This window comes from Ixodes scapularis, unplaced genomic scaffold (genome assembly GCF_016920785.2).
Source record: "Ixodes scapularis isolate PalLabHiFi unplaced genomic scaffold, ASM1692078v2 PGA_scaffold13__105_contigs__length_92229423, whole genome shotgun sequence".
Taxonomy (NCBI): Eukaryota; Metazoa; Arthropoda; class Arachnida; order Ixodida; family Ixodidae; genus Ixodes; species Ixodes scapularis.
Genome location: NW_024609839.1, coordinates 45,492,375 through 45,505,772, shown reverse-complemented (window position 1 = coordinate 45,505,772; position 13,398 = coordinate 45,492,375). Strand labels below are relative to the sequence as shown.

General features: G+C 43.8%; 1 protein-coding gene across 1 annotated transcript in view; it reads left to right on the top strand.

Annotated features, from left to right (window-relative positions):
* Window positions 1-13,398, top strand: part of LOC8042867 (acetylcholinesterase) — a 309,154-nt gene that overhangs the window by 28,441 nt on the left and 267,315 nt on the right. The window lies entirely within an intron of this gene.

The window sequence follows — 13,398 nt, the reverse complement described above, 5'->3', positions numbered from 1 at the left end:
ACAAACGTAGCTTTATATGCTGACTATTTTGGTCACATTCTTTAAGATCCTAAGCGCGCGGTTATATATATAAATTGCACTATACTTATTTCGAATATGCCACCACTATCACCGAGCAAACTTCAGTTGTCATAAATAATTGGGCTCACTATGCACCAGGGCTGACGCTGATTCCTGTTCCTTTTCCCTTCTCACACGCATCCTGTACGCCGGCGGTTAAAGTAGTACTAATCTGTTACAAAATTAACTGCAGATGTCCTCGTGCACATTATTATGGCATGCAAATAAGTTGTAAATGTAAGCATCGGGCGGCGATTTACAATAAGGCGCAAACGCGCTAAAAAACGACGAAAAACGCGAATGCAACGCCTTCGGCAAGGCGCGGAGGGGAGAGTGGAGCGACGAGTTGAAAAATTAAAAAAGTTAGTTAAAACATTTTAGTTAATTAGCTAACTAATTACCTAATTTCACCTTTTTTCTAGGGGCCGCCATAGCCTTAACACTTCCCCAGGGCTTAAATTACTCTATCTCACGTTCCCTTTTTTTTTAAAAATTTGGTGCCACTAAAAAAAAACAAAAAACCCTGTATATTCTCCCATAAATGCCATATTTCATTTTTCATGTGTTAGTGCCATATAGATTTCACCATCACCAAGTTCTGCTATTTTTCCAAGCACGCCATAGCACACATACACTATACACCTTTGAAAATATGCCTTTCTCCTAAACATGCACCTGCACTCAGTCTTGTACACGTTACTAAAAAGAAGTAATCGATTACAATTACTATTACTCTTGTCTAAAAAGTATTCGATTAGATTACTTGATTACTCGACAGCAAAAGTAATTGGACATTACTTAGAGAAGTAACCGTTACTTTTCCGATTACTCTATTGTGTAAAGACTTACATCTTTAGCGCTCATAACAATTAACTACTTCCAACCTATATTTCACATTTTCAAGTATTGAAGAAGAAAAAAAGAACGGGTTCTCTCTTCGTGGTCGTTGCACCTTCACAATGCGGACGCAAACATAGAATGCGTTTGAGGAAGTTTAGTGATTTGAGCGTTGGGGGTTCTAGAGCTTGTGAAGCTTAAGCAAGGGTTGTCGCTCAAAGTTTGCGTCGCTTATTTTATTATTCACATGTGGATGAACTCGCATGTTATCCAAAAAAGCAGCAGCTCCAGGATTTGAAGCGGATCCTGTGTAGTATCCATTAGCGGAAGAGATCGCCCCGACCACTTCTCAACTCGAAACCTTGCTTGTCACAAAGACCACTAGGGGAAATAGGGAAATATTTGAACTGGCTTTGTTATATTTTGCATCCGCTTTAGACATTCTTCGGTTCTGGTTCTCCTACGGGCTGCGAGTAGGTACCATAAGCAAATTTTTTTTTTCTTCTGTGTGCGTGTGCATGAGGGGTCTAGTTTGAACGAAGGACTTACAAAGTTACATTCTGCTCCCTCAAACTTCGCCCTGAATGGCCTTTGCCAAACACTGGGACTTCCCGGGGGTTCCCACTCCCAGTCCCCGCTCGAACAAAAATGGCTATTCCACAGAAACTGTCCATACAAAGAACTTGACCTCGTTTCCTACAGCTCCGCAAAAACCTTTCTTTTTTCCTTTCGAAAAAAGAAGCAAATTTTATTTTTGTCATTTAAAAAAAAAAGAAAAAAAAGAAAAGGTGTGTGCAAGGGGGGGGGGGGGTGTCCCGTGGAAAAATAGTAACGGTTAGAAGTAATTTTTATTACTTCAAAAAGTAATCAGATTACTCTTCTGATTACCGCCTAATAAAAGTAATCAACTGATTATAAAATTACTTAAAAAAGTAATCGATTACAAGTAATTTTATTACTTGTAATGCGTACGGTACAAGTCTGCCTGCACTGTACTCCGGCAAAGCGAATTCATAGGATCACGGCATCTGCTTTGCAAGTATAAGGTCAGTGTGCTGGTGCTTGGTGAGGAGCACGCTCAATGGGGTTAATTAACCTGCTGCATATGTGACTTTGTCAAAACATAAAACACATAGGTAAATATTATACAGTTCGTATCAAATTGAATATAGAATTGTGTTTTATTCGAAAAAACTACTTTTCAGAAGTACTAATATATTCGCATTCTTAACTTTTACGTGGTTTCTGTATAAAGGGCTCTTATTTCATGATGATAATGCAGCTAATGCAGTGTTCCCCTTCTCGTGGGATTATTATCATTACTCTCATCTCATCTTGCATTACTCTCATCTTATATGAGCAATGATGAGGTTATCCAATATGCAATTTTGCTGTGATCTCCATGCTAATTGTACCTAGAATAAGTATCGAGTTACTAGGTGAAGAATGGCTAAATTAAGAAGTTAACAAAAATATTTAAAACTTAACATGAGAAGTCAATAAGCAGTTAGACAAAAATCAAGAATCCATAAAAATCTGGGGCCAGTATTGGTTTGTGTTACTGTGGATTTGACATTTGTAATGTGCTGCAGAACATAGGAGAAACCACTATGACTGCTAACTTTTACATCGCGTGACTAAAGCGTCTTGCAATATAAATAGTTCAGTCACGCGCGAATAGAGGATTTTTAATTCGAAGTGCGAAGTTACGAGTGGTTTCGGACTAATATTTTCTATACGAATATTGAATAGTAGTTTCTCCAAGCCTTTCACTGTTGATGCGCTATGCTTGAATGAAAAGTAAGCTGAACTCATGAAGGTTCTTCCCAAGCTTCCGCTTGTCCATTTATAAGGTAGTTTTAAGGCCCGTTCACACTCTTGCAACCGAGTACGACCGAGAGAGACCAAACCGGTTTTTAAGCCTCTTGCGATCTCTTAGGACCAGCTCCGCTCAGCGCATCCGGTCTCAAGAAGTCTTTCTCGGTCGTACTCGGTTGCAAGAGTGTGAACGCGCCTTTAGTCTCATGCTTATGAACTATGACCTCAGAAAGTCCAACGCCTTGGGATGGCAAGTAAACGAGAGATTTGACATACAATTATATAATAATAATAATATTAATAATAATAATAAGTTATAATAATATAATAATATATAATATAATAATATAATAATTATAGAGAACTGTAAATCCCTTAATAGAGGGGATTTACAGTTCTCTCTATATGCAAATATTCTTTCTTCAATCCCGGATTTGAAAAACAAAAAAAAAAAAGTTCAGCTTTTCTACTTTGTGAAGAAGGAAGGCCAGCGGAGCTGTACTCGATACACGGTGTGCTTCTTCGTCGTCGTCTGTTTCCTACGATGAATTCCCACCAACGCGCCCAACTATCCATTCTTCTACTATAGCTGGAAAGGTTGCCGCGATTAGAGCACTATATGGCTCCTACGGAGCAGAGTAGCGCAATCCTTTGAACCCCGTGTTTTGCCGACAACATGGCCGACAGAGCGGCTCGGCGCGAGTCACGTGGTACTCAGGGTTCCAGGAGGCGGCCCGCCCTATGGGAGAATACATGGAGATCGACACAACACGGCTGATTAAAAAATGAACGGCGAGTTCACACTTTTCAAAACTAGTCTGTGGTGAAGTTAGTAAAGCGCTAAACACTTTATCAAAGTTTTAATAATATCGGATGAGTGTGCAAAGTTTGATAAGGCAATTTCCAAGGCAATGGCGTTTGAAGCAGACGATTTTTGCTCGCAGCGGAGATGGGCTTTTTGGGTTGGCCGGAGCGGGTCACGTGAATGGTGTGACGTCGCCGTGTCGTCTGCTGCATGATGCCGCTCAGGCAATTCTTTTTAAAAAAAGTTACGTCCTTGCGTGGCACAAAACTTAGCGCAAATTATTCTAAAATGTTCCATTATTATGTCAAAAACGATTGCCATTCTGTACATCCTCACAATACTGAAGAAACAACGATTTTCTCACGTTCTCCATGCATTTCTCACCGCAGTTGGAACCTCCGGACGTTCGCCGCTAGTCGCCGAGAGACGGCGTTCTAGATTGCGCTACTCCAGAGCCGTATATTGGGAGAGTTTAGCCAGTGGGTGTGGCGACGAAGGCGCCGGAGAGGAGAAACGTAAATGAAAGGGGGGAGAGCGCCGAAAGAGCAAGAGAGAAAGAAGGGAGCAGAGAGGAGACGACCGCCATTTTTTAGCAACGCTGTCGGAGACTGGTCGGAGAAGAGCACTGCGGAGGCTACGCGTCGTCTGCTACGGGCCGACTTCTTTTTCGCCTGAATGAAAGTTTGTGGCCATACGCCGAAAAATCTTCATTTATTAGCTTTTTAGCCCACCGAGGAATAATAGAATGTCATTTTCTTGCCAGAGGAAGCGATATAAAAGGCAATAATCGAGATTTAGATGCCGATCCAACGCATTCCGCCAGGAGAATGATCGAAGATGGCGGCCCTCCCCACTCAGGTGGGAGCAGCCGGGAGTTCACGCGCATGCGCTCATGCCTCTCGCTCTACGCCGCGTGCTGATTGGCTCACTTGGGAGGAGAGCGTTTAGGCGGCGAGATCATAGACTGACCAAACTCTCCCCATATACGGCTCTGCGCTACTCTGCTCCGAGGGAGCTATAGGCTCCTTGCACTGACGTCACATCGCACACTTTTGAACACCAAGTGAAAGGAGGAGAGGGAAGCTGCTTTTGTAAGAATTTTGAGTGACAGGTTAATCTTCTATAATCTTCTGGGGGGAGAATAGCGACGCCTGTACAAATCCGGGAGGTACAAAGAAGGGTCCTGATAAGAGGGGAGCACCTTCTTCCCCGCTCCTTTGGAGTGCAACGGAAATGACGTCCTGTGCAAGGAGCCTATATAGTGATCTAGCCGCGATCTACGAGCGACGGCGGAAACCATACTGGTTGTGTGCTTGCCGCCGTCGCTTATAGATGGTGTTGGCTGTCCAGGTAGGTTTGTGTCGACATACACGGACACGATCTTGGGGAACCTAGCTCTTAACAGCTCCGCTGTAAAAAATGAATGTCAGGGCATCTCTGCCTAACATACAGTCTTCAGTAACAGCCTAAGATTAATTTTGAACATTTTACTGCAATGTAGATATCAACTTGCACAGAGATGTTCTTCCTTTTAAAGGGATACTCTAACGAAATTTCGGCGCTCAATTTTTGGTCTATAGGTGTTCAAAAAAGCACCATCAAATCGAACATACCAATATCTTGTTAAAAAAGTCACGAAAAGGAATTTTAAAACGAGTTAAACGATTAGCAAAGAGCACCTGGTGGATGTCGCTAACGCCTCGTTTGTAATGCCCGTCTAGGAACCTTGGCAGCTAGTGACAGAGGTTGTCTCGCCTCCGGCCACGACGAGAGAAGAGGGGCAGGAGGAACTCCCCTCTTCCCGAGAATGCCTTTTGTGTGTCGCAGAAGTCGCTATTCTCCCCCTACAAGATTATAGAAGATTAACCTGTCACTCAAAATTTGTACAAAAGCAGCCGCTTCGGTGGCTGGAACGACTAGGCCATCCTCTCGACGTCAGCCTCGCCGTAGCTTTGCTCGTCTTGAGACGACCTACGTCACGATTGCGTTGGATGTCACGTGGTCTCCGCTGGGCCTTCTCCGAGCGCTTGCCAGAGTGGGCCGTTTATAACGAAAAATACAGCCACCAGGCTCAAAATACAAACGTGCGATTGTCATTTACGGATATTGTGGATCATATTCAACCTATTTTTGAACACGACGGAAATATTTTAAATTTCGTTGAAGTATCCCTTTAAAATACACCAGACACGTGCGTTCACCTTCCCGTTTGATAGTGTGTTTTTCTCCCAAGCACACAATTGCAATATTCATACTTTTCCAAGTGTTGATCAAGGCGGGTTACCCCATTGAGTGCGCTTCTTACAGAGCACAGGTGCACTGTGGAGAGGCAACGCCCGCAGAACCGAGCTCCACGAGTGGTGCGTCTCCGCAGTGCCCCGGTGCTCGGTAAGAAGCGCACTCAACGGGGTAACCTGTTGCAATCAACACTTCGAAAAGTATGAATATCGAAGTTCACCTCGAAGTGAATATCAGATAGTGTATTATTCGAAACTACTATTCGAAATTTTGAATATTCGCACGACACTAAGAACGTTCTATGCTAAAACGCGGTACGCAAGCTAGAACTCTATGAATGGGGAGCAGATGGTAAAGTGATGCCATCTGAAACAAGGAGGATATGAAATGGGATCATGCAGTCACTTGACCTGATGAACATAAGTATTATTCTAATTTTGTTTCAGGAGTGTTCGCATCACGAGGCAATGTGAAGGGCCACCTCCTCAGCAAGCTTATCACAGAGGCCATCATTTTATCTGAGGAAACTGGCCTTTTTGTGGACTACCTGTGCTGTGATGGTGTCAGCTAATGTAGCACAGTTTAGTCATCGAGGCAAGTCTTGGCTCCGAGCAGTACAAGTATGTGCATCCTGTGAACCTAGAGCGGCAGTTTTTTCTGGTTCACATTATTGTACTCTCCATTGATGTCCACATAAGTTTACCATAAAGGAGTTTGGTTCTTCATTGCTATTTCTATACATTGTGTGGTGACGAATAAGTTATCTTCCAGTCTTCTATCTCTTAGGAATCCATTTCGGAGCTCGCCCAGTTTTTGCATATCTTCTGCCCATTCCTCCATTCTCCACTTTACTATCTGCATAGCTAATCTGTATAAAACTCAATTTACCGTTATCGGGCGATAAGGCTTAAAGTAGTCTTTGTTTCCTCATTCTTTGTATGTTAGTCTCATTATACTTAGTTTCCGCTCATTGGGTTCCTCCCCTCCTATAATTATTTGATTAATCACATGGCATAACTTCAATTTGCTTGTTTCTCCTATAATCCATTGCAACGCATGAAGGTAGGATGAGGGAAAGGGAGGCCGGGGAGGAGGGAGCAGACGGAACGCTAAAGAGAAGAGGAGGTTTCCCCCTTTCTTCTCTAGCGTTCCGTCGGCTTCCTTCTTGTTGGTCTTCCGCTCCCTTGCCCTACCTTCTTAATTAAGTTGCAACCGACTATAGTGTCTTTATGAGGTACATGGGTATGTTGTCTGGGCCTGTCGCTGTACCTGCTGGAACCTTACTTTCTGCCTTGCCCCATTTTTTTGTGGTCGTCTCTATTGTTACGCAAATTTGCTCCTCCTCTGCACTGCTGCTGTCAGTGCTATCCACTGTCCCCCTCTGCTCAAGCTGGGAGAAAGGCTCTTCGATTGTCTGCCTAATATATTCTTGTGCCTCTTCCCCTTCTACTCTTCTTTCCTCCCGTGGGTCACTAAGTGTTGGAAACCCCCTGTCTTGCTCCCCTGCGCTTTAATGGGCTCCCAAAACCTTTTTGCCGCATTACTATCTTTTTTTATTTATTTCCATCATCCACTGCACTCTCACTTTTGGCCTGTATTAAAGCTGACGCCTCCCTTTTTCGCTCCTGGAAGTTCTCCCATTTTGATGCTATTTCAGCTGGCAAGTCTACCCTTTTCTTTGCCTACCTCTGCTCCCTAGATGCCTCTTGGCAGTAGCATAACCAGAAAATATTTTTGGGGCGTGTTTTAAGGTGCTGGTGCAATCGAACATACAAGATATACAGGGTGGTTTTTTTTTATTCTTACACATTTGTTTAAAAAAAAAAACGTGAAAGCTACAATAATGCGGTTTCTGCAGGTGGGTTATACGGCCAGGCGGACATAATGTGGGTGGCTAATCTTTGCGATAAGTCGGCTAATTAATTAAAATTCGGTAATTAACTTTTTAATCAGTGAAAATAAACATATGGTTCCAATTAGAAAATTGCTGAGCATCATCGAAAACCCCTAAATCAACTATTTTTAGCAGGATATAACGCCAGGGCAGCATTTTACGGCGTTCTGTAAAAACGCTCTATTTGGACGCATTTCTAGATTTCGGTTTCTTATCGGAGCGCATCTACGCGCCCGCGATCCTGCTCCCCGGTGGTCGCGACGCGAAGCCACCTCGCGCCTCCCTCGTAGAATGGAGGGATGTACGGCGCACGTGTGTTGCGCGTCTCAGCCACTGGGGAGCAGGACCACGGGGGCGGTGATGCGCTCCGATAAGAAACCGAAATCTAGAAACGCGTCCAAATGGAGCGTTTTTACACAACGCTGTAAAATGCTTCCTCGGCGTTATATCCTTCCAAAAATAGTTGATTTAGTGGTTTTCGATGATGCTCTACAAGTTTCTAATTGAAATCATATGTCTATTTCCACTAATTAAAAAGTTAATTAACACATTTTAATTAAGTAGCCGACTTATCGCAAAGGTTAGCCACCCACATAATGTCCGCCTGGCCGTAGAACCCACCTGCACAAACCGCATTAGTGTAGCTTTCACGGCTTTTTTAAACAAATGTGTAAGAATAAAAAAAAACACCCTGTATATATATATATATATATATATATATATATATATATATATATATATATATATATATATATATATATATATATATATACATACAGAGTGTTTGTTTTAAGCTTAACAGAATTTTTTTTTCGAAAACCATGAAAGCTAGATTAATGCGGTTTGTGCAGGGGTGAGTTATACGGCCAGGGGGACATAATATAGGAGGCTAATCGTAACGATCAGTCGCCTAAGAAGTTAAAATTCGTTAATGAAATTTTAATTAATGAAAATAGACACATAGTTTCAATTAGAAACTTGGTGGGCGTCATCGAAAACCCCTAAATCAGTCATTTTCAGAAAGACTTTGAGCACGTGAGAAGCGTAGTAGTGCACTAAAGTTAGCACTCGTGAAGCACGTACAAAGCTAGCGGTTGCGATAAGGCGCCCGCGCAATTTTTCTGCCTCTTATCAAGCCCCAGCCTTGTACCTGCTCCATGAGCGGTAACTTTAGTGCACTACTACGCTTCGATACTACGTTCTCAATACTTTTAGATACTTTTTTTGTATTTGAGCTCCACTTAGTTTCGGCTTACCCCCTCGTTCCTGAGCCTGTTCTGGTTCGGATGCGCCACATTTAGTCTTAATTATTTTGTGGTCACTCCCTAAGCTTCCTGTACCTTCCTAATCTCTTTCCATAGTTTCTCACCTGTCATACAGTTTGTGGAACATGAGGCAGTAGTCTATTGTTGAGTGCGAGTTGTTTCGTTCTCACATTATTTTCCCGTCCCGTTTTCCTTGTACATTAACTAACACTAGGTTCAGGGCATCACAGAAATATTGTAACATCTTTCTGTCTCTATCTGTGAACCTGTCAAACTCTTCTAAGTGGGTATTTGTGTCTTTTAAGATATTTATTTTCTGATTAAGGCCAATTTCTCTGATGTCCCTTGATATACATGTAAAGTGTTCTGTATTTTACTCCCTTGAATCATTTCCTCTTTTCAGATAAGCAAACCCCAGAAGGGTGTTCAGACCTGTTACCCTACCTATCAGCCAGAAGTGTTCTCTGCAGCGTTCATTCTCTTTCCCATTGTTGCCCTTTAACTAAGATGCCTAGACCTCCGCTTTTGCGTTCACCTTTTCTCTGGTTGCATCCCATCCAGTAGCAGCCTGGTATGTGCGGTGGTTCCTCCTCATTTCTAAGGTGCGTGCGTTTCTGCTACCCCATACACTGAAATTTTCAGCCTCTAACTGTTCACCAATCTCCTCCCACTTTATTCTGTTTCTACCTCCCTGCACGTTTATGAACCATATGTTGAGCCGATTCTTTATCTTATTTTCACGGGGCTTCCTCCTGCTCTCCCTGTTGCTCCTGCAGTGTTCACACCTAGGAGCTTCTCCCGACTCTGGTACCGGTGCATATGGTACTGGTACAGCTACACCGGTTCTCTCCGGGCTCTGTGGGTCCTCAAAAAAGATGTAGCATGATGACTCCGCCTCTCTTCCACTATCCTACCTGTGTCTCCGCTGTCGTAGATTACACCCCGTGTAAAGGGGCAGGAGCCAGCCGCATAAACTTCCCAGTTTATCTCTTTTATGCCGTACTGAAATCGTTGGCTCATTTCCTGAATCACTCGGTTAGCCTCAGAAGCCCGCCTCTCGATGTCAAAAGTCTGTCCTCGGAAACAGAGGATAGTGCATATTTCCACGTGCACCCTCTCACTGACATCTCTTAGTTTACCCAGCAATGCCTCTATCTGCTTTTGTAAGTTCTGGCTACTCCCATTCAACACGTCGTTGAGTCTTGCGTGGATCAAAACTAGGTTTTCTCCTTCCATGTTGTCCCACAATACCTCCTCTGCTTTGGCAATGGCATCGACTATGTACTTTTCTGGATGGGCCTCTACTTGCCGCCTTTCGTCCCCTTTCGCCTTGCGTAGCACTCCCCCTTTGATTCTTGCCAAGTTGGAGTCTCCAGCTACCAGGACTCTCCCGACTGCCGGCGGCTGCCGTCCTTCTCGTGGCACTACGCTCCTACCCTTCCGTCCATTTACTACCGGCACTGGGTTTGGCTGTAACAATCCACCTGTCTCTTTCTCCTTTTGCGCTGCTTCACTATAGGTCCTCGAAACCTCCTTCGTGTCTGCACTGCTGGTTCCCTGCTTGCTATCCCTTTGCACGTCTGGCTCTCCTTTCGCTGTCGACTGCCTCTTCATTTCTTCCCACTGTGGTTTTAGGTTGACCCTAAAGGGGTTACGATCCTTCAACTAATTTATTTTACAATATTTACATAATTAGAAATTTGAGGCGTTTGTCACTGCGCCGGTGGGTGCTGGAGTCCGTCGAACCAGCAGCTGGAACCGCGAACCGCATTTCACACGCCAGCTTGTCTTTTTCTTTGGCACCTTGTTGCCAGTCACTACAAGGTTCCCCCCTAGCGAGGAGGTCGGTGAGACGAGCGGTGTTGACGGTGTTGTAACAAGTGTAGCAAAAACATGTCCTCAAATGTCTTCTAAGGAGGTGTTGGGTGGATGTGCTGGCTTGATACGGTCTAGCGATATGACTTCCTTGCGACCTCTGATGGCCAGGGCGAATGTGTTTTCAGTTGTTGTTGGAATCGCTCCACGAGACCATTGGATGGAGCGGTCGCAAGGAAGTCTCGCAGTCCGTGTCGCTTGCGTTATGGGTGCTGTGAAAAAATTCGCCGTGTAATAGAAGGGTAGAGCCGTACACCAATTCAGCGGCGCTGCATTCTAGCTCATCACGCAGGGAGGTGCGGATGCCGAAGAGCACTGGTGGTAGGACTTCGGTCCAGGAGCTTGATGAGCCGTGCTCTCGAATGGCAGCTTTAGGAATGTCAGATGGGTCGACTGGGATCTGATGAAACGCCTTCACAAGGTCTATATTTGTGAAGATTGTCGATGCGTGCAGCATTCCAGGGAAGTCTAATTTGGGGGATTGGGGACCGATCGGGTACAGTGACCTTATTGAGGGCTCTGTAATCCCCTTTCGGTCTCCAGTCGCCAGACTTCTTAGGTGGCATGTGCAGGGCACTGGACCACACGCTGGATGATGAACGGGTGAATCCGAGTTCCATCTTTGTCCACGTTTTCATCGCCGATCCATTGACCGCTTGTAGCGGCTGAGTTTATTGTCGGTGCCGACAATCCTCCAGCCTAGGAGGAATGATACTGACCTCGGCGCCGGTGTCCACTAGGCATTGGACGTTTGTTTGGCAATCAGCCGTTTGTTCCACGTCAGCCGTGCGCTCGTGTTCCACGAGCGCACGGCTTATGAATTGGGCGACCAGACGTCCCGTTTTGGCCGGGACAATCCTGTTTTTGAGGTCCGCTTCTGCCGTCCCGCCTTTTTGTCCCAATATAGAATCATGTCCCGTTTTCGGAGGAGTGCATAGTTTTGAAATTGGCACCAAGCGAGTTGAAGCCAACCGATCGAAACTATGCCTACTCGTTACAAGTATAGTTTACAAAAATTACCGTAGGTGCTTTAAAATATTTACCCAGAGAGTAAAATTTAGAACTGCTCTTGCCCAAAATCATCTTTCAAATGGGTGCATGGAACTAAACTGGGAGTGTGACTGTTCTAGGGCTTAGTGCAATATGGAAAAGTTTTAAAATAGTACCAGTTATGTAATTAAATTTTTTCTCCCAAGTTTTGCAATTTTTAGAGCTCTGTTGATCATTTTCGTATGGCGACCAGGCAACGCTGCTCAAGTTAGTCACACGATGGTCAATGTTACTATAGATTACCTCAGTTGTGAAACTCCCGCAGAAGGGGGTACCCCCCTCATTCACTTCAGTTCGCCACCCGTCGTTCGAAGCGCCATCTAGATTTTCGTTTACGAACTGTGTGTTTCATAGAGTACTGTGGAACGCCATCTAGACGCAGCGCTTCGAAACGTACGTATCCCATAGAATACACTGCAGTTACCCCCCATACAAAAATGGTCTATGGTTGTCTATGGAAATTTATATGGCTGGCTATCACCCCCTATGGCCCTCTATGGTCGGCCATAGAAGTCAATAAAGACATCTACAGCCAGCTAGAGAAAAATCTATGGCCCTGTGTCTAAAGACTGGGAACCAACACATTTTCTTTACCCGCTTATAGCTAGTTCTATGGCCACAAGTCTAAAAACTGGGAACCAATAAATTGTCTTTAACTCTCTATAGAAAATATTATGGCTCAGAGTCTAAAGACTGGGAACCAATAAAATTGCTTTAGACGCCTATAGAATATTATATGGCCCCATTTCTAAAGACAGCGAACCAAGAAATGTTTTTTACCCGCCTATAAAAAATTCTTTGGCCCCGAGTTTAAATACTGGAAACCAATTATTTGTCTTTACTCGTCTATAGAAAAATTTATGGCCCCGAGTCTAAAGGCCAAGAACCAATAAATTTTCTTTCCACGCCTATAGAAAATCACTACCGGCGCTTACGTTTTAGTAAAAACACTCCACGTTAGAAAATTAAATAAATACTAAATTTTTGTAATGTAGGTGACAAACCATGACCCAAGATATGTTCTCTGCTGTTGCAACGAGTCGTGAAAATCAGTAATATTGTTTGTTTGAAAAATCCATTAAAATATTTGTGCAACAATTAAAATTAATTATTACCCCCCCAAAGTGCAAATAAATTACAATGGCGCCGAACACTGCAACCAAGCAATAGCTTGATTGCAATCTTCAGCACCAGTGTACTGCATGTCATCACTGCATTGTCAACGTGATTCATCAAACTTATTAAAAAGATAATCAATACATTTTAGTTAATTAGCCTAATGATCTACATTTACTTTTTTCAGGGTGTTGAATTAAGAGATGGGGGCTATTCCAAGAGACAATTCAAATAATGTATTAAGTACGAGTAATATTTGCTCCGCCTCTCCGTGTTGTTGAGACAAATGATGGGTCACCGGGAAAGTCGGATTCAAAAATTAGACTGCCATATATACAGCTAGTGCGAACATAGCGTACGTTCGCACTTAATGCATAAATGGCAGTCCGGTGTTGCTGCGTTGTTGCTGTTGTGTGGGGTAGTGTTCTGCTTGTGTCGTG